Below are 21083 nucleotides of genomic sequence, written 5' to 3' on the forward strand. Positions count from 1 at the left end.
GTGGAGTCCATACCTTGAGGGGTCAGAGCTGTTTTTGTGACAAAAGGGACGACTACAAGCTATTAGGCAGGTGGTGACAGTGTTATGGCTGATCAGTGTGTCAAGGCTTTTCCAAAGTCTAGCAAAAAACACAAAGAATATACATTTTCATATATTTTAGGTTTTCTAACAACAACACAGAGTTGAAAATATACATAATCCATATTAGCTGGAAGCCTATCACCCTCTGTCACCGGTCTGAAAAGCACAGCCAGCTTTTTAAAATGCATCATGTGTCTCTGGGGTGTTTGTGGTTCAAACATCAAAATATGTTTAGAACACACAGTTTCCTTATCAATAAGGTGTATACTATGAACCCTTTGCTGGAGTTTTGGTGATAAGTACCAGTGTGTGTTATGACTGCAGCAGCAGTGGCCGAGCTCATCATCGGAGTGAAAGGTCAGCAGTGTGTGTTCGACTGTGTGACCGCTGCTTTAAGGACATAAAGAACAGTCTGTTCCACGCTGCACACAGACAGGCGCAACGCTGAGCTGTTATTACAATTTAAACACGGTTTTGTGAGTGAAGAGGGTTGACAAGACAGGCATGAACAAAACGTGGTGAGATGAGTCAGGTTTCAGTCTCAGCAAGTGGATGATGTCAAAAGAAACTGTTGTCTGAAAGGAAAGTGTTGTGACTCTGTTCTGGTGCAAGCTTTGTTTTCCTGGTGAACCTCAGCCCATAAAAACCCGGAAAGAGCATGAAAATGTTCCTGTTTTGATGTGAGTTCAAACTGGAATGAAAATGCACACATAAAAATATTTTAAATAAAACTCTGAGTAAAAACCAAGAGGTAACCTTCAGTGCTGAAAAGATATATATGCAACATGGAAGTGCCAAATCTTACAGTTCCTTGAATGGCCACTTGAGGAAAAGCGAGTCACTCCTCATGTTAAAATCTACAGCTTTATAGCAGAAATAAAAATCTTTACAGCCTGGTCCAAAAACAAAACAAAAGAAAGAAACAAACAAAAAACGCTTTTTGGTCTCAAAAGCTATTTTTTTTTTCATCCATGACAACTGTCAACCCAATCTCATGCTAAGTTTGTGATGGTATCACAAAAAGTGATTTAATCTATTAGTTCATGACACTGTCATGAAATATAGTAAATTTTTGTGATGGTATTGTAACAGTCAAGGTCGTGTGATGTACCTTTAAGAGAGACTATGCCACGCCACCAGAGGGCGCAACAGTTATTACTATTAGTCAGTCTATGTGGCGCTCTCGTTATGGACGTATGTCTAAAGCCGAGCTCTCGTCTTTGTATTTTGCCACTCGACTCACAAGTGATGCATGGGTTCGTACCTGAGTCGGATAATAAGTAGCCGTGTAACCTGGCATTGTATGGTTATATTTTTGTGTTTGTAATAAAGGCGCGCATTGTGGAAAACCTGAACCTGAGCAGCTGTGCACTTCCTGGCTAATTGTCCTAGCCTCTGATGCTCTCAAAACCCCGCCTACTCTGGAAATATGGATCCGGACCATCACAATTGGCGCCCGAACAACTTTTCCTTGGACCATCTTGCAAAACCGGAGCCTACGAGCCGTTATCAGAACTCAAAAAGTGGATAAGTACTGTGGAGTGGGTAGCAGCCCGAGCTGGTTAGCTGCGTGTGTCGGCAACATCAAAGTTCCAAACGGACTCGTCTGAACAAATGTGGATTCACGTTCTGCTTTCTTGCTCCGCAGTTACCGGCTTTAGATAAACCACGATGCCGTGAGGAATCTTGAAACTGAACTGAAATGTGGTGAAGAAATAGCAAAAAAACCAACAAAACAAAACAAAAAAAACAAACAAAAAAAGGATGTTTTAAAGACCTCAAACTGAGTTGTTGAATAATAGCCATGGCTAAGTACCCTGAGTACTTTGACTTTGAAGATCCCCACGATGACATTGACTTCACAGCTCTCCCAAGACTGTCTGCTCACACTAATGAAAATGTGGACCTTGCACACAAAGTAGTGAACTTACAGGCCACAGTTGACATACTTCAGCAGTGCCTACATGAATCCCTTAATCTACAAGGAAAAATTCTGAAACACTGGGATAGAGATGACAAGTTAGCCGCTGCATGCCCCTCTGCCAACCACATCCCAGCAGCTACCTCGACCCCCTTTGTGCCTGCTCCTCTTTCCAGGAGAACTGCATATTCCAATGTGGCAACTCCATCACATGCTAAAGCTGCGGAGGATATGGAACACCACCAATCATACTCTCTTGAACTTGCAAACACTACAAGGGTTCTAGCAGCTGCATTACACCAAGCGAAGCTCGAGCCTCCTGTGTTTCCTGGCACTGGTGTAATCCACCCAGAAGACTGGCTACAATCTGTTAGTACTTACAGGTCTTCCTTTGAACTGTCAGATGCTCAAATCTTCAGGGAGCTGCCACGCTTTCTGTCTGGTGAAGCAAATGGTTCAGTGTGCTTAATAACAATGTTGCCAGTTGGAGCGATTTTTATGTGCTGTTTAGGACAGTCTTCCTCCCCTCTGATAACCAAGAGCATGTACTGAGAGGCATTCTTGACTGCTTCCAGGGTCCTGAGGAGCCCCTACCCACATTTGTAGCCCACATGCTTGGTGAATTCAAAACACTGAGGAATCCCCCATCTGAGACAGAGCAGATGGAGCTGATCTGTAAGCACTCCCAGGAGAAATACAGAGTCGCTCTTTTTAGCACACCTGTCGATTCAGTCACTGACTTAATGCTAAGAGCACATAATCTCCATTCTGTCCTTGGCCCCAATATCATGCATACTCCCCGCTTTCAAGCAAAACGTAAAAATGAGGGTGGCACTCACTGCTTCAAATGCTCCATGCCTGGTTTTACATCCCGCACCTGCCCTAACTGCTCTATCACTCAGAGGGGCACCCCGAGTCCTCCCGAGTCCACGCCTGAACTCCAACAAACTGAGCCTCAGGGTCTAAACTTCAACACTGGTGGTACAAACGAGGGTGGGGGTGGCCCAGCATCAGTACCAAGGCCCCCTGGTAGGAGGCAGGGAAACTTCCAAGGGGGGAGGTCATTTCGCAGAGGCAACCCTCCCCCCAGACAATAACTCCGCCTCCCCCACCCTCTCCTGTCCCAGATGAGCAACCTGTGCTCAATCACGTTGAGGACGTAGCTTCGCTGTCTTCATGGAACACCCCATTTAAAGTCAAAGTGAACTTTAAAGGTGCAGCACTGGACGCCACACTTGACACAGGAGCATCACTTTCAGCCGTAACGGCGGACTTGATTTCAGGGAACAACCAAGATCAACCTGTTACTACAACCTGGTCAGGTTTGCCCCTTCTCCTTGCAAATAACACATACTGTAACCCACTAGGAGTCAGCTGGCTTACCATTGGATTTATGGGCAAGCGTGTCTACCAGAGATTCATTGTAATCGCTGAGCTCTCCTCCCCTATTGTTCTCCCCTTTGGCCTCTGCAATGCACCAGCAACCTTTCAGAGGCTAATGAACACGGTCCTGGCTGGTCTCATTTACAAATCCTGTGCAGTTTACCTGGATGACATAGTTGTTGCCTCTCCAACGTTTGAACAACACCTAGCAGATCTGGAGGAGGTCTTGGTGAGATTAAAATCAGCTGGCCTGTCCCTAAAACCGAGTAAATGCCAGTTCTGCCTCAGTGAGCTCACCTTCCTCGGTTATCGTGTCACCCCATCTGGTATTTACCTTGACCCTGACAAAGTCAAAGCCGTAAGGGACTTTAAAGCACCAACCTCTGCAAAGCAAGTACGACAGTTCCTTGGCCTGTCAGGCTATTATAGGCGCTTCGTGAAGGAGAAAAAAGGAGTGCTTAGCTGTTATTTGGGAACTAGAGCACTTCAGGCCATACATTGAAGGTCTACACGTCACCATCTACTCAGACCATAGCAGCCTGAGATGGCTAATGGCTCGCCCAAACCCCTCTGGCAGGCTTGCCAGATGGTCCCTTCACCTCCAGGACTTTGATTTTAGCATAGTTCACAAGCCTGGTGAGCGTAACAAAGTCCCTGATGCACTCTCACGCAACCCTCTCCCAGCAACAGGTGCTCCGATGGACCTCCTACCTACTCATGCTGTCATTGGCAGCCTTGATCTTCGTACTCTGCACTTGGTAGTGTTGGCGGACCGCTCGCAGATACGACAGATGCAACTGGAGGACCCTGTAACTGGAAAATTGCTCAGTGAAGTGGAAGAAGGCAGCCAAAGTGAGAACAACGGCGATCTCTCCCAGTATGCTGCTCTGGATGGACTGCTTTACTTTCATGACTCAAAAACTAAATGTGGTCTGCATCCACTCAAGCAAATGAAGCTCTACGCCCCCACTGCCATCCGAGGTAGTCTGCTGAGGTATTACCATGACCACCCGACAGCAGGGCACCTGGGTGTCTCAAAAACACTGGCTCGCCTGAGACTCAGGTTCTTTTGGCCAAACATGGCCTCTGATGTCAAAAGGTATGTGGTGTCTTGTTCAGTGTGCCAGATTACTAAGCCAAGCCAAAGAAAGCCAGCTGGCCTCATGGTACCGATCCAACCGCAAAGACCATGGGAGTACACTGGCATGGACTATGTTGGCCCTCTGCCACGCACTGCAAGCGGTAATGCCTACATCATTGTGTTTGTGGATTACTTCTCGAAATGGATCGAAGTGAGTGCAGTGAGAGAAGCTACAGCACAAGTAGCAGCTAACAAGTTCATCAGTGATGTTTTTGCCAGACATGGGGCCCCCTCGTTCCTCATCTCTGACAGGGGAGCACCATTCATTGGTGAACTCTTTGAGCATGTCGTTTCTACGCTTGGTACCGATCACAGGCTCACGACAGCTTACCATCCACAAACAAACGCCACTGAACGAGAGAACAGAACTCTCAAAACAGCCATTCGTGCGTATGTGGGAGCCAAACATACTACCTGGGACAAGTACATTCCCCAAATCTGTTTTGCTCTACGCACTGCACATCATGAAAGCACTGGTCTAAGTCCATCTATGATGCTGTATGGTCGAGAGTTGGACACGCCCCTTGACCTGGTTGTTCAACCCTCCTGTGATGGTGTTGATGACCCAGGAGTCCCTTATCCTGAAGGCCTGTGGACCTCGCTTCAGGAAGCACATGATCACGCTCGAGCTGTGCTGACTGAGAGCCACGAACGTCAGAAACGCTATTACGATCTGAAACGCCGCTGTGCCTCCTATAACATCGGTGATCTCGTCAGAGCTAAATCCCACCACAAATCTGATGCAATGAGCAACTTCACTGCAAAGTTAGCCCCACTCTACGCTGGCCCCTACCGCATCTCCCAGAAGTTGTCAGACATGAACTATAGACTTGCCAGAATCGACACCGGAGCAGATGCAGGAGTTTTTCAGGTGGTGAACCTGCTACCATTTCACACATGGCACACAGCCTCTCCCCAACGGACAAGTCATGTGCCTGCTGTTTGCCAGAGCCCTGAGTCCGCGAACAACAACCTGCCTCCTGACCCGGATTTACCAGAACCGAGCAGTTCGAACATTGAAGTCTCTTGAACTTCCGCCGTCCCCATGTCTCTCAGTGACAATGAATCTGTCTGTAACACTGACTCTGAACAGACCGACTCTACACTGATTCCTGTGACCGAGACTGCCACAGCGACTCATAGCTCTCTAACTGACGACTTCTTATTGTCTGACTTGGTTGCTGCGCCTACTGAACGCTACGACTTGAGACCAAGACGTGTCCCCCGAGTAACCTCGGGATGGTCAGACACCAGGTGGACTAACGCTTTCCACACCGACCGACTTGACTTGAAGTAATGCTTTTGGGGTTCTTTAGCATATGTTCGCGTGTTATGCGTCCACAATAATATCACTGATTTTGTTTTTACAACATACTAGGGAGTTAGTGGATGTTGCTTTGTTTTGAGCCCACTGCCTGATTTGTGTTGAGTTAAGGATTTGTTTTGTTGGAGTTTTGCATGTTAAAAAAAAAAAGGGTTAATTCACTTTGGTCGCCTGTATTGAACCTGTTTATTTATATCTTTTTCCCACTTAATGGACTTAAACGGTATTCAGTGCTGACATGTATGTCAGGCACTGTGGTGCCCCACTGAGTACACCCGTTTGGTTCGGACACCTTAAGGGCTTTACCATGTATGGTAGTATTTTAAGTATGGACTGTCTCGGAGCGGACAGCTGAGGTCAGCCTTTGTCTCACTGGGGGGGAATATGTAACAGTCAAGGTCGTGTGATGTACCTTTAAGAGAGACTATGCCACGTCACCAGAGGGCGCAACAGTTATTACTATTAGTCAGTCTATGTGGCGCTCTAGTTATGGACGTATGTCTAAAGCCGAGTTCCCGTCTTTATATTTTGCCACTCGACTCACAAGTGATGCATGGCGTTCGTACCTGAGTCGGATAATAAGTAGCCGTGTAACCTGTCATTGTATGGTTATATTTTTGTGTTTGTAATAAAGGCGAGCATTGTGGAAAACCCGAACCTGAGCAGCCATGCACTTCCTGGCTAATTGTCCTAGCCTCTGATGCTCTCAAAAACCCGCCAACTCTGGAAATACGGATCCGGACCATCACAGTATCACAAAAAAAAAAAAAAAAAAAAAATTCTTGATGGTATCACAAAAATTGGGGTGATATGGGGAGGGTGACGAGGGGCATTTGGGGTTATGGTTAGGGTTAAAATTAGTCAGCGACAGATGACCGCATCATGAAAATATACTACTTTTTGTGATGATATCACAAAAAAGGCAATTTGTCACACCAGTCATGGCCACACTCCATCTCTTTACCCATTTTGGAAGATAGGTGGGGTCAGTCATTGCCACATTGTTGACATCTAGAGCCTTCACAAAACCTGTGAGTGATGTCACAAAGGGTTTATCCACTATATATACTACATGGTCCATGGTAAAAACATCATACAAAAATGGCATAGCTCCACCAACTGACGATTAACAGTCAATGCAAATATGACCTTCACCAAATGACAGAAGAGATATTTTCTTCTGTTGGCTGTTGCTGGTGGAGGCTGCCAGACCAACCACCTGTATGTCCTCCATTATATCCATAACTATCTTCTTTGGCCTTCTTCTTCTCTTCTGCCCTTATAGATCCATCCTCAGCATCCTCTTCTAGATATAGTCTGCACCCCTTCTCTGTACATGCCCAAACCATCTCACTTCTCTCACTTGGTCTTTAAACAGTAATAACTTTGCTGTTCCTCTGTTATTGTATGCTAATTCTGCATTTTGTTCGTCCTCATCACACACTGGGAAAATCACAGCAATTTCAACTCTGCCAGCTCCAGTTCTGTCTCCCGTCTTCATCTCAGAGCCACTGCCTCTAAGTCCTACGGCACAGCTCACTGTCATCACAAGCTCCCTTCCCTTTTAGTCTTGCACCTTCCTCCCACCATTTTCTACCCACTCCAAATGAGTCAACTCCTTGACAGTTGCATTGACAGAACTCAGTCAAAACAAGATGACTTGACTGAGTGAAGTACAGCAAACACCTTTTAGAAAGTCTACACAGTGTTCTACATTTTTAGTCGTGTCTACAAAGCTCAGTGTATTATGTGTCACTCTGCATGTGCATTACTACTAATCATGCTGTGTCTGTGTGTGTGTGTGTAGACTTTGAAACATAATTTTATGTTGACTATCTTCAGTGGTTATGAATATAATGGCTGCAGTAGTCATAATAATAATAAAGTGCTCCTTGCTCTGATAGACTGCTGCTATGAAGGGCTCCAAAAATATGTATTTGGTCACACAATTAGTCATAAAGTTGAACACCTCAATGCATCCAATAAATGAGTTTTAAAAGATAGCAGAAGCTGAAACAGTATTCATTTCTTTTTCTTATGTTCATTTTAACAGTGTTCCATCTTGTTCACAGCTGCAACAGCAAAAGCAACAATTTTCACACAACATAAAAACAACACATCTATATTATAAAAGCTAAGTGGCCTCTGTGTGCATGTGTATGGCTTCGATCATGCAAAAACCGGGGACAGCTGAAATTTGCCGTTTGGTATGCTTATGTATTTTGGGTCAAGGATAAATACTGCAAAAATGGAAAGTTGATAGGACAAACATTTTTTGAGAAATTAGCAATTTTAACTAGCCAATAAACAATGAACATTGTGCTGCAATGCGCCATGGGAGTTTGGGGTTTTAAATGTTGTTATTGTGGTTCATGTTAGTTTAACAGTGTTGTTAGTGTTATTGATTTATTGTGTTTTTGTAGTTCAATTGGTTTAGTCAGTTTAGATAAGTGCTATGTTGCTGTGACCATGAGTGAGTTAAGTTTCATGCTGGTGCCATGAGTGAAATGGCAAGGTTGGGTAGGATTACTTTGAAATGTAATCCAAAAGTAATCAGATTACAAGTAATCCAAATGTATGTACATACATACATGTAATCCACATGTATTCTTTCAAAGTAATCCTACCCAACCTTGGAAATGAGTAGTGTTTTTAGTGTCTTCCACACTGTCTTTGCTTGTCAAATTAAAAGCATTTGTGTACAGCATAATGCAGAAAAGACAAACAGTGCATGCATGCATGAGTGCAATTTTAATTATGCATAAACTGGGGAGAACTGACATTTGGTATGTTTATGTATTTTGAGTCAAGGATAAACAAATAATCAGAATCAGAAGAAGTTTATTGTCATTGCCAGTGAACAGGATTCACAGACTAGGAATTTGCTTCGGTACAATGGTGAAACATTAAGAAGAGATAAAATGCTAAGATAAAATATAACATATGTGTCAAAATGAGATAAAATATAAGATAAAAAAAGAAATATGAAATATGAAAGGCTGTGTGCAACAGAAAAACAGAGAAACAGAAAAAACAGTGCAGTGGGAGGAGTGCAACTAAAAACCAAAGTACATTGTCTAAAGTGACCCGTGATAAAATGATAAAGTGACAGAGTTAAGCTTAAGGTGACTGAGTTATGAGGTGTTCATGAGTCTGACGGCAGAGGGGAAGAAACTGTTCTTATGGCGGGAGGTTCTGGTCCGGATGGACCATAGCCTCCTGCCCGAGGGGAGTGGTTTGAACAGACCGTGTGCAGGGTGAGAAGGGTCAGCTGTGATCCGACCTGCTCGGCCCAGAGTCCTGGAGACGTGCAGGTCGTGGAGAGATGGAAGGCTACAGCCGATCACCTTCTCAGCAGAGGCCACAATGCGCTGCAGTCTGTGTCTGTCCCTGGCTGTGGCCCCGGCATACCACACCGTGATGGAGGAGCAGAGGATGGACTCGATGATGGCCGTGTAGAACTGCACCATCAGCTGGACAGGCAGCTTGGCCTTCTTCAACTGCCGCAGGAAGTACATCCTCTGCTGGGCCTTCTTGATGAGGGAGCTGATGGTTGACTCCCACTTGAGGTCCTGGGTGATGGTGGTGCGAGGAAGCGGTGACAGACCACAGTGGTGATGGGGCTGTTTGTGAGGGCGAGGGAGGGCGGGGGGGCTGTGGCTTTCCTGAAGTCCACGATCATCTCCACTGTTTTCTGGGCGTTGAGCTCCAAGTTGTTGCTGCTGCACCAGGTCACCAGCCGGTCCACCTCCCTCCTGTAGGCAGACTCATCCCCATCCGAAATGAGTCCTATGAGGGTGGTGTCGTCCGCAAACTTGATGAGCTTTACAGAGTCGTGGCTGGAGGTGCAGCAGATAGTGTAGAGGGAGAAGAGCAGAGGGGAAAGGACACAGCCCTGTGAAGATCCCGTGCTGAGAGCCCGAGTGTTCGAAACATTTTTTCCCAGCCTCACACGCTGACTCCGGTCCGTCAGGAAGTCTGTGATCCACCTGCAGGTGGAGTTGGGCACGTGGAGCAGAGAAAGCTTGTCCTGGAGCAAAGCTGGAAGGATGGTGTTGAATGCAGAGCTGAAGTCCACAAACAGGATCCTAGCGTAGGTTCCTGGGGAGTCCAGGTGCTGCAGGATGGAGTGCAGGGCCAGGTTTATGGCGTCATCTACAGACCTGCGGCTCTGTAGGCAAACTGCAGGGGGTCCAGGAGGGGGTCGGTGATGGACTTCAGGTGGGATAAAACCAAAAAAAAAATGAGGTGGGCTTCATAGATAATTGGCAAAGCTTCTGGAGAAAACCTGGTCTTGTTAGGAGAGACGGCATCCATCCCACTTTGGATGGAGCAGCTCTCATTTCTAGAAATCTGGCCAATTTTCTTAAATCCTCCAAACCGTGACTATCCAGGGTTGGGACCAGGAAGCAGAGTTGTAGTCTTACACACCTCTCTGCAGCTTCTCTCCCCCTGCCATCCCCTCATTACCCCATCCCCGTAGAGACGGTGCCTGCTCCCAGACCACCAATAACCAGCAAAAATCTATTTAAGCATAAAAATTCAAAAAGAAAAAATAATATAGCACCTTCAACTGCACCACAGACTAAAACAGTTAAATGTGGTCTATTAAACATTAGGTCTCTCTCTTCTAAGTCCCTGTTGGTAAATGATATACTAATTGATCAACATATTGATTTATTCTGCCTTACAGAAACCTGGTTACAGCAGGATGAATATGTTAGTTTAAATGAGTCAACACCCCTGAGTCACACTAACTGCCAGAATGCTCGTAGCACGGGCCGAGGCGGAGGATTAGCAGCAATCTTCCATTCCAGCTTATTAATTAATCAAAAACCCAGACAGAGCTTTAATTCATTTGAAAGCTTGACTCTTAGTCTTGTCCATCCAAATTGGAAGTCCCAAAAACCAGTTTTATTTGTTATTATCTATCGTCCACCTGGTCGTTACTGTGAGTTTCTCTGTGAATTTTCAGACCTTTTGTCTGACTTAGTGCTTAGCTCAGATAAGATAATTATAGTGGGCGATTTTAACATCCACACAGATGCTCAGAATGACAGCCTCAACGCTGCATTTAATCTATTATTAGACTCTATTGGCTTTGCTCAAAAAGTAAATGAGTCCACCCACCACTTTAATCATATCTTAGATCTTGTTCTGACTTATGGTATGGAAATAGAAGACTTAACAGTATTCCCTGAAAACTCCCTTCTGTCTGATCATTTCTTAATAACATTTACATTTACTCTGATGGACTACCCAGCAGTGGGGAATAAGTTTCATTACACTAGAAGTCTTTCAGAAAGCGCTGTAACTAGGTTTAAGGATATGATTCCTTCTTTATGTTCTTTAATGCCATATACCAACACAGTGCAGAGTAGCTACCTAAACTCTGTAAGTGAGATAGAGTATCTCGTCAATAGTTTTACATCCTCATTGAAGACAACTTTGGATGCTGTAGCTCCTCTAAAAAAGAGAGCTTTAAATCAGAAGTGCCTGACTCCGTGGTATAACTCACAAACTCATAGCTTAAAGCAGATAACCCGTAAGTTGGAGAGGAAATGGCGTCTCACTAATTTAGAAGATCTTCACTTAGCCTGGAAAAAGAGTCTGTTGCTCTATAAAAAAGCCCTCCGTAAAGCTAGGACATCTTTCTACTCATCACTAATTGAAGAAAATAAGAACAACCCCAGGTTTCTTTTCAGCACTGTAGCCAGGCTGACAAAGAGTCAGAGCTCTATTGAGCTGAGTATTCCATTAACTTTAACTAGTAATGACTTCATGACTTTCTTTGCTAACCAAATTTTAACTATTAGAGAAAAACTTACTCATAACCATCCCAAAGACGTATCGTTATCTTTGGCTGCTTTCAGTGATGCCGGTATTTGGTTAGACTCTTTCTCTCCGATTGTTCTGTCTGAGTTATTTTCATTAGTTACTTCATCCAAACCATCAACATGTTTATTAGACCCCATTCCTACCAGGCTGCTCAAGGAAGCCCTACCATTATTTAATGCTTCGATCTTAAATATGATCAATCTATCTTTGTTAGTTGGCTATGTACCACAGGCTTTTAAGGTGGCAGTAATTAAACCATTACTTAAAAAGCCATCACTTGACCCAGCTATCTTAGCTAATTATAGGCCAATCTCCAACCTTCCTTTTCTCTCAAAAATTCTTGAAAGGGTAGTTGTAAAACAGCTAACTGATCATCTGCAGAGGAATGGTCTATTTGAAGAGTTTCAGTCAGGTTTTAGAATTCATCATAGTACAGAAACAGCATTAGTGAAGGTTACAAATGATCTTCTTATGGCCTCGGACAGTGGACTCATCTCTGTGCTTGTTCTGTTAGACCTCAGTGCTGCTTTTGATACTGTTGACCATAAAATTTTATTACAGAGATTAGAGCATGCCATAGGTATTAAAGGCACTGCGCTGCGGTGGTTTGAATCATATTTGTCTAATAGATTACAATTTGTTCATGTAAATGGGGAATCTTCTTCACAGACTAAAGTTAATTATGGAGTTCCACAAGGTTCTGTGCTAGGACCAATTTTATTCACTTTATACATGCTTCCCTTAGGCAGTATTATTAGACGGTATTGCTTAAATTTTCATTGTTACGCAGATGATACCCAGCTTTATCTATCCATGAAGCCAGAGGACACACACAAATTAGCTAAACTGCAGGATTGTCTTACAGACATAAAGACATGGATGACCTCTAATTTCCTGCTTTTAAACTCAGATAAAACTGAAGTTATTGTACTTGGCCCCACAAATCTTAGAAACATGGTGTCTAACCAGATCCTTACTCTGGATGGCATTACCCTGACCTCTAGTAATACTGTGAGAAATCTTGGAGTCATTTTTGATCAGGAAATGTCATTCAAAGCGCATATTAAACAAATATGTAGGACTGCTTTTTTGCATTTACGCAATATCTCTAAAATCAGAAAGGTCTTGTCTCAGAGTGATGCTGAAAAACAAATTCATGCATTTATTTCCTCTAGGCTGGACTATTGTAATTCATTATTATCAGGTTGTCCTAAAAGTTCCCTAAAAAGCCTTCAGTTAATTCAAAATGCTGCAGCTAGAGTACTGACGGGGACTAGAAGGAGAGAGCATATCTCACCCATATTGGCCTCTCTTCATTGGCTTCCTGTTAATTCTAGAATAGAATTTAAAATTCTTCTTCTTACTTATAAGGTTTTGAATAATCAGGTCCCATCTTATCTTAGGGACCTCGTAGTACCATATCACCCCAATAGAGCGCTTCGCTCTCAGACTGCAGGCTTACTTGTAGTTCCTAGGGTTTGTAAGAGTAGAATCGGAGGCAGAGCCTTCAGCTTTCAGGCTCCTCTCCTGTGGAACCAGCTCCCAATTCAGATCAGGGAGACAGACACCCTCTCTACTTTTAAGATTAGGCTTAAAACTTTCCTTTTTGCTAAAGCTTATAGTTAGGGCTGGATCAGGTGACCCTGAACCATCCCTTAGTTATGCTGCTATAGACGTAGACTGCTGGGGGGTTCCCATGATGCACTGTTTCTTTCTCTTTTTGCTCTGTATGCACCACTCTGCATTTAATCATTAGTGATCGATCTCTGCTCCCCTCCACAGCATGTCTTTTTCCTGGTTCTCTCCCTCAGCCCCAACCAGTCCCAGCAGAAGACTGCCCCTCCCTGAGCCTGGTTCTGCTGGAGGTTTCTTCCTGTTAAAAGGGAGTTTTTCCTTCCCACTGTTGCCAAGTGCTTGCTCACAGGGGGTCGTTTTGACCGTTGGGGTTTTACATAATTATTGTATGGCCTTGCCTTACAATATAAAGCGCCTTGGGGCAACTGTTTGTTGTGATTTGGCGCTATATAAAAAAATTGATTGATTGATAAAACCAGGCGTTCGAAGGTCTTCATGACTACAGACGTGAGAGCCACAGGCCTGTAGTCATTAAGTCCAGTGACGTGTGGTTTCTTGGGGACTGTAAAATAATATTAGTCCTATCAACGTTCTGTTTTGGACTAATATTTTTAGAGAAGCTACATATATTAGCAAACAATGCTGAACAATGGACAATGTTATTTGCATTCTGGACTCACACGCCAATCCAGCAGGGGGCAGTAAGTCATCTATATATTAAAAAGTGTGAGTGTGTGATTTTATTTAGTAAGTTCAATGTAATTACATAATTGTAAATACAATAATACTGACAATAATAGTAGTGTGCAAATGATAACAAGAACCTAAACAATTTATAAATACATTAAGACAGTAAATTAACATTAAAAAATTATATAATTAACAGGAAATAAAAGGGTGAGTTCTTCTTCTATAAAATGTTTAGGTCTAATGCCTAAGGTTCTGAAAATGTTCTGGACTCACATGCCATTCCAACTCATTATAGAAACTTTGAATAATTTATTACCACCCTTGAACACTACCCAATCTAGAGCCCGTGGATCCCCAAGAGCAACGTGCTAGTAGTATTACACTCAACAAAAATATAAACGCAACACTTTTGGTTTTGCTCCCATTTTGTATGAGATGAACTCAAAGATCTAAAACTTTTTCCACATACACAATATCACCATTTCCCTCAAATACTGTTCACAAACCAGTCTAAATCTGTGATAGTGAGCACTTCTCCTTTGCTGAGATAATCCATCCCACCTCACAGGTGTGCCATATCAACATGCTGATTAGACAATGTGATTAGTGCACAGGTGTGCCTTAGACTGTCCACAATAAAAGGCCACTCTGAAAGGTGCAGTTTTCTTTTATTGGGGGGGGGATACCAGTCAGTATCTGGTGCGACCACCATTTGCCTCATGCAGTGCAACACATCTCCTTCGCATAGAGTTGATCAGGTTGTCAATTGTGGCCTGTGGAATGTTGGTCCACTCCTCTTCAATGGCTGTGCGAAGTTGCTGGATATTGGCAGGAACTGGTACACGCTGTCGTATGTCCAGAGCATCCCAAACATGCTCAATGGGTGACATGTCCGGTGAGTATGCCGGCCATGCAAGAACTGGGACATTTTCAGCTTCCAAGAATTGTGTACACATCCTTGCAACATGGGGCCGTGCATTATCCTGCTGCAACATGAGGTGATGTTCTTGGATGTGTATGGCACAACAATGGGCCTCAGGATCTTGTCACGGTATCTCTGTGCATTCAAAATGCCATCAATAAAATGCACCTGTGTTCTTCGTCCATAACAGACGCCTGCCCATACCATAACCCCACCGCCACCATGGGCCACTCGATCCACAACATTGACATCAGAAAACTGCTCACCCACACGACACCACGCACGCTGTCTGCCATCTGCCCTGGACAGTGTAAACCGGGATTCATCCGTGAAGAGAACACCTCTCCAATGTGCCAAACGCCAGCGAATGTGAGCATTTGCCCACTCAAATCGGTTACGACGATGAACTGGAGTCAGGTCGAGACCCCGATGAGGACGACGAGCATGCAGATGAGCTTCCCTGAGACGGTTTCTGACAGTTTGTGCACAAATTCTTTGGTTATGCAAACCGATTGTTTCAGCAGCTGTCCGAGTGGCTGGTCTCGGATGATCTTGGAGGTGAACATGCTGGATGTGGAGGTCCTGGGCTGGTGTGGTTACACGTGGTCTGCGGTTGTGAGGCTGGTTGGATGTACTGCCAAATTCTCTGAAACGCCTTTGGAGACGGCTTATGGTAGAGAAATGAGCATTCAATACACGAGCAACAGCTCTGGTTGACATTCCTGCTGTCAGCATGCCAATTGCACGCTCCCTCAAATCTTGTGACATCTGTGGCATTGTGCTGTGTGATAAAACTGCACCTTTCAGAGTGGCCTTTTATTGTGGGCAGTCTAAGGTACACCTGTGCACTAATCATGGTGTCTAATCAATCAAATAATCTTGATATGGCACACCTGTGAGATGGGATGGATTATCTCAGCAAAGGAGAAGTGCTCACTATCACAGATTTAGACTGGTTTGTGAACAATATTTGAGGGAAATGGTGATATTGTGTATGTGGAAAAAGTTTTAGATCTTTGAGTTCATCTCATACAAAATGGGAGCAAAACCAAAAGTGTTGCATTTATATTTTTGTTCAGTGTATAAAAGGTTAAGCTACAGTGTGTAGAATCTATGCAAGTTGTACTGTACATATAATTAAAAAACCCTTAAAAGTATGTAACATCCAATTAACATTTTTTTTTTATGTTAATGTTCAGCTTTCAGTTATCAGTTATTGCTCCTATTTGCAACTTGCTGAATAACTGTGCTCTGTCATGATTCAGCCGGGTTGGGCCTGGCTGTTATTGTTTTGAAGCCTTTTTTCCACGTTTGTGCTCTCCTTCATTCCATGTATCATTGTCATGCTTTTGCTGGTCTTGTTTCTTGTCTGGTTATTTTCCTTTAGTTATTTGTTGCACTCTGCCATTTATTTAGTGTTACTTTATTGTGCTTTAGTCACAGGGTTTTGTTACTATTTATTTTCAGTGCTTCTTTTCTGTATGTTCAATTTGTTATTTATTGCACCTTCTGTTTATCAGTTATCTTGCTCCTGGTTATGTTCCTTTAGTTATTTGGTGCACTCTGTTTGCCATTTAGTTTGTGTTACTTTATTATACTTTAGTCACAGGGTTTTTTGTTATTTACCTGCAGTGCTGCTTATTTGATTATGTTCCCTTCGTTAGTTATGGCATTTTCTGTTTATCTGTTATCTTGTTTATTGTTTGCATTATTCTGTTTTTCAGTTTATTTTGGCTGCTCTCAATTGTGATGTCTGTTACGCTTTTATGTCTGGTTTTGTTCTCATGTTCATGCTCTATTCTTGTCCTGTTTGATTTCTGTTGTTTGCCCTCACGCCCATCCGTCTTGGTTCATTTCACTTCACTGTACCTGCCTCACGTCTTTCACTCACACTCTTGCCACTAGCTCATGTGTCTTTGTCTTTTACATCACTCCACTCAGTTTCCCTTCCTTCACTATCTTGCACAGTGTTTACTCTTTAGCCAGAAGCCACACCCCTTCTAGATTGTTCCTCACGTGCACCTTGTTTACACCACCTGTCCCTCGCTTCTCACTAATTAGCCCACAAGTATTTAAGCCTCCACAGTCTCACTGCCAGATTGTAGTCTTTGAACTCTTTCCAGCGCCATTCAGGCTTGTTTTTGTCTTGCCTTGTTCTGAACATTGCTCTGTACCTCCAGCACGCCTTTTGCTTCATCCCGGATGTCTGAGTTTGCTTGTGCCTCTGAACCCTGCTCGTTTGTGACTATGCCTCAGCCTAATCCTGTTTGTACCTCTGCCACGCTGACTGATAACCTGTCGAAAACAAGCCTGGAATAAAGACCATGATTTCTCCCACACCAAAGCCTTGTCCGGGGGTTTGCATTGTGGGTCCAGCCGTCCCTGGTGACGGGCTCCTGCCCACCCTGACATGCTCATAGTGTATAAACATTATTAATGCTTTCTGGAGGATTTTCCTCTAAAATTAGCAATTTTCTGAGGAAAATGTATTTTTTAAAATAAAGTCAGGTTACATTTACTCTGCTTCTCGCTACAAGTCTGGGCTATGAAGTGACTGATCATAAACACTGAATACAATAACCACTGAGTATTACTGATAAGTCTTTTGTATAAAATTATCAAACTAGATTTATCTGTACCAGGAAACCGACGTACGGCTAATATATTAAATCATATCAAAGTCTGCTTGAATAGGTTCACTCAAATGTGTGATAGCATTTTCCTGACATAATTTACTTTTCCCGAGGTGAACTGTCCAAAACAATAGCAGGTTGAGACTCTGTGTTGTTTAATAGTGAACCACAGCATGAAACTCTCAACTGAAACTCGCTTAAACAAGCAAAGCAGGGAAAGCAAACAAATGACATAAATGATAAAGTCCACAGGGAAAAGAAAAACTATTTAATGGCTGGATTTAGCACTGGCCAAGAGCTGGTCTCTGTCAAATATATCCAATATGAAAACTTGATTTATTAACATTACAAAGTTGTGGAATGCACACAAATCTTATAATAATGCCCTCAGATGAACAACTGTTATTTCACATAGTTCTCTATTCATTTAAAGGCAAACAAAATATTCAAAATGTCACATGTCTCACCACATTTCAGCATCAAGGTTATCAGTTACTAGAGTTAGTAAAATCACTGAGAACATGGCACCACACAAAACACTGAGGTCTGCAACTGGCATTTAAGAAACAGTAAAAAAAAAAGAATACTAATAATAACATAACATCTAAAGTAGAATAACAAAACTCTGTAGAAAAGCAACAAATACACAATTTTCATAACATGAACTTCATGACAGATAGCTTTACAAAAATTATTACTGGCATCGTGATCATTAAAGCTTTATTTTTATTTGAGAGAAATTTCATACAAACCACATTATCGAGGGTTTGCAATGGGGTTGTACAAGGGGACAAGGGGTGTGGTGTTCCAAACGTTTCATAATTAAGCATTCCTACTAGCTGTTTAATTCACTCAAATATAAAAACTGTTTTGTTGTGTAACTTTCCAAAAGACTGTGAGATACAAAGAAAACAAAGTGGATTTCAGCTGTGACGAATGACAATGACCCCAATCTGATCAGCATTTACAGTCAAAGCTTTGTAACAAATTTAAGTTGTCATTGTGACAAATTAATTTTCAATAGGTCTGGCGTTATTGTGGTACAGAAAATTAGCACACAAGAAGGATAATTACAGGCATTTTTCAGCCTGACTTCAAAATATCATTAAAATGTGTTGGTCATTTTTGGAAGATTTTCTGTTGTTGTAATATTTGAAAATGTTCTGACGCTGTGATCACAGTGACGCTGTAATCTATTAAGCAAATTTAGAAAAAAACAAACAAACAAAAAACCATAACCATAGCTTTAACTGGATTCTGATCAGAGTCCAAGCAGCTGTCTTTTTTATTTATTTATTTTAAATGAAATTATTTTATGGCTTTCAGGTCAGATGGACAAACAGACTGCAAATTATATTTTGTTGAATTTGAATATTATTTCTGTTTACCTGGGAAAAGTGAGGCAGTTTCCCCAGCTTTTATGAAGTTTATTCAACATGTTATAATTTCTAGTGTAGGACAAGGATCTGCTCCACAGAAGCTTTATTTTTAAAATCAGAGAAACCCAAAGCTGTATGATCAAAGCCTTGACAGTGTGTTGGCATTTTGTATCATTCAAAATTACTCTTCCAAATAACATCTATGCAACTGAAATTTCCACAGCGACAACACTGTGAGGAAGAGTGATCAACAAACTTAGGTTTAAAATAGAGCATATGGCGTGACAACGTCCTGTGCAAATCCTCTACAAGTTAATGGAGTATCAGAATGCCTAAAACCCTTGATGATGATCACATTCAGTGGTTTTGTGACTCCTCCTTCAGTATGCATCACAAAACAAAGACCTCCAAATTCCACAAACATTAACAGGATCCACAAAGGTGACAGATTTTAGCAGAAAGGAACTGAATGTTTAAGTGGACTCTAAATTTTGCCATTTAAAATAATTTAAGAATGATGTGAAAACATGTTTTAAAAACCTGGAAAGGGTAGTCATGTGCACTGTCCAATTTGCATTAAGAAATGAGCAAAAGTAAATAATTAGCTGTGTCCTGCTCTTTAGGTCATGTTGAACAGCATAAAGATTAAAGTTGTTGCATAAAGATTAAGTGCTTTAATTAACTACAGCTGAAATCACTGATACTCTGTAAAATTCAGGCTGGTTTTAAGTATATGTAACTATTAACAGCATTTCAAAAACTGAAAATGACCTATCAAAATTCAATTCCACATCACATCTTAGTGACATTAAACAAATAAAAATGATGATTCATATTTCACTCTTTTCAAACTCATGTTTGTTCACAGCTCAAACATTTTGGGACTAAAAGTGAGATCTAAAAGTACAGTGCACACATCGTACTACAGGTGTAATTGAAGAAACATTTATCTGTGTGTCTGTCTGTTCCATTAAGTCCCCAAGGTTCTAATTTTCACCAAACTTTCTGGCTGCATGTAGACTGACCTCTGAATTACCCATAAAGGGCTTGTTTTGGCAAAGGTCAACGTCTCTGAGGTCAAAATAATGGTTTATCTGTCTGTTTGTTCCCCTAATCCTCCCAGGTCTGAATTCCAACAAACTTGTGTAGTTGACAGTTAACCCAAGAATTGCCCTGAATGGGTTTACTTTGGAAAAGGTTAAAGTCACTGGGGCCAAATTTGCCACAGATATGGAGCTGGATTTTACAGTTGCCCAAGCAAGGTCAAATTTGCCAAAGATCAGCAAATGGGATCAAGGTCATAGGGGTCAATGGTCTAAATTATGATCCCCCCCCACTCCACTTGGCACCAAAATAGGCACACATATACGAGGTCTATTAGATAATAAACCGACCCTTTTATTTTTTTTTTAACTATATGGATTTGAATGACGTGCGATTACACCAATCATGCTTGAACCCTCGTGCGCATGCGTGAGTTTTTTCACGTGTCGGTGACGTCATTTAGCAACCCGTCTAAACTGAGGGATCAGGGGAGAAGGGCCTTAGTCAGGGAGGTGACCAAGAACCTGATGGTCACTCTGTCAGAGCTCCATCATTCTTCTGTGGAGAGAGGAGAATTTGCCAGAAGGACAACCATCTCTGCAGCAATCCACCAATCAGGCCTGTATGGTAGAGTGGCTAGATGGAAACCACTCCTTAGTAAAAGGCACATGGCAGCCCACCTGGAGTTTGCCAAAAGGCACCTGAAGGACTCTCAGACCATGAAAAACAAAATTGTCTGGTTTGATGAGACAAAGATTGAACTCTTTGGTGTGAATGCCAGGCGTCATGTTTGGAGTAAAGCTGGCACCATCCCTACAGTGAAGCATGGTGGTGGCAGCATCATGCTGTGGGGATGTTTTTCAGCGGCAGGAACTGGGAAACTAGTCAGGATTGAGGGAAAGATGAATGCAGCAATGTACAGAGACATCCTGGATTAAAACCTGCTCCAGAGCACTCTCGACTTCAGACTGGGGTGATGGTTCATCTTTCAACAGGATAATGACCCTAAGTACACAGCCAAGATATCAAAGGAGTGGCTTCAGGACAACTCTGAGAATGTCCTTGAGTAGCCCAGCCAGAGCACAGACCTGAATTCATTCAAACATCTCTGGAGAGATCTGAAAATGTCTGTGCACCGACGCTGGCCCATCC

The 21083-nt window shown here is 42.7% G+C and overlaps 1 long non-coding RNA gene across 1 annotated transcript; it reads left to right on the plus strand.

Annotated features, from left to right (window-relative positions):
- Nucleotides 1–8528: 8528 nt before the first annotated feature.
- LOC117514520 lies at nucleotides 8529–20359 on the plus strand. The gene is made up of 4 exons (XR_004561894.1): nucleotides 8529–8547; nucleotides 12072–12076; nucleotides 16974–16979; nucleotides 19401–20359. It is a non-coding gene; the product is annotated as an uncharacterized LOC117514520 (long non-coding RNA).
- Nucleotides 20360–21083: the final 724 nt, after the last annotated feature.

The sequence above is a fragment of the Thalassophryne amazonica genome, chromosome 7 (assembly GCF_902500255.1).
Source record: "Thalassophryne amazonica chromosome 7, fThaAma1.1, whole genome shotgun sequence".
Lineage (NCBI taxonomy): Eukaryota > Metazoa > Chordata > Actinopteri > Batrachoidiformes > Batrachoididae > Thalassophryne > Thalassophryne amazonica.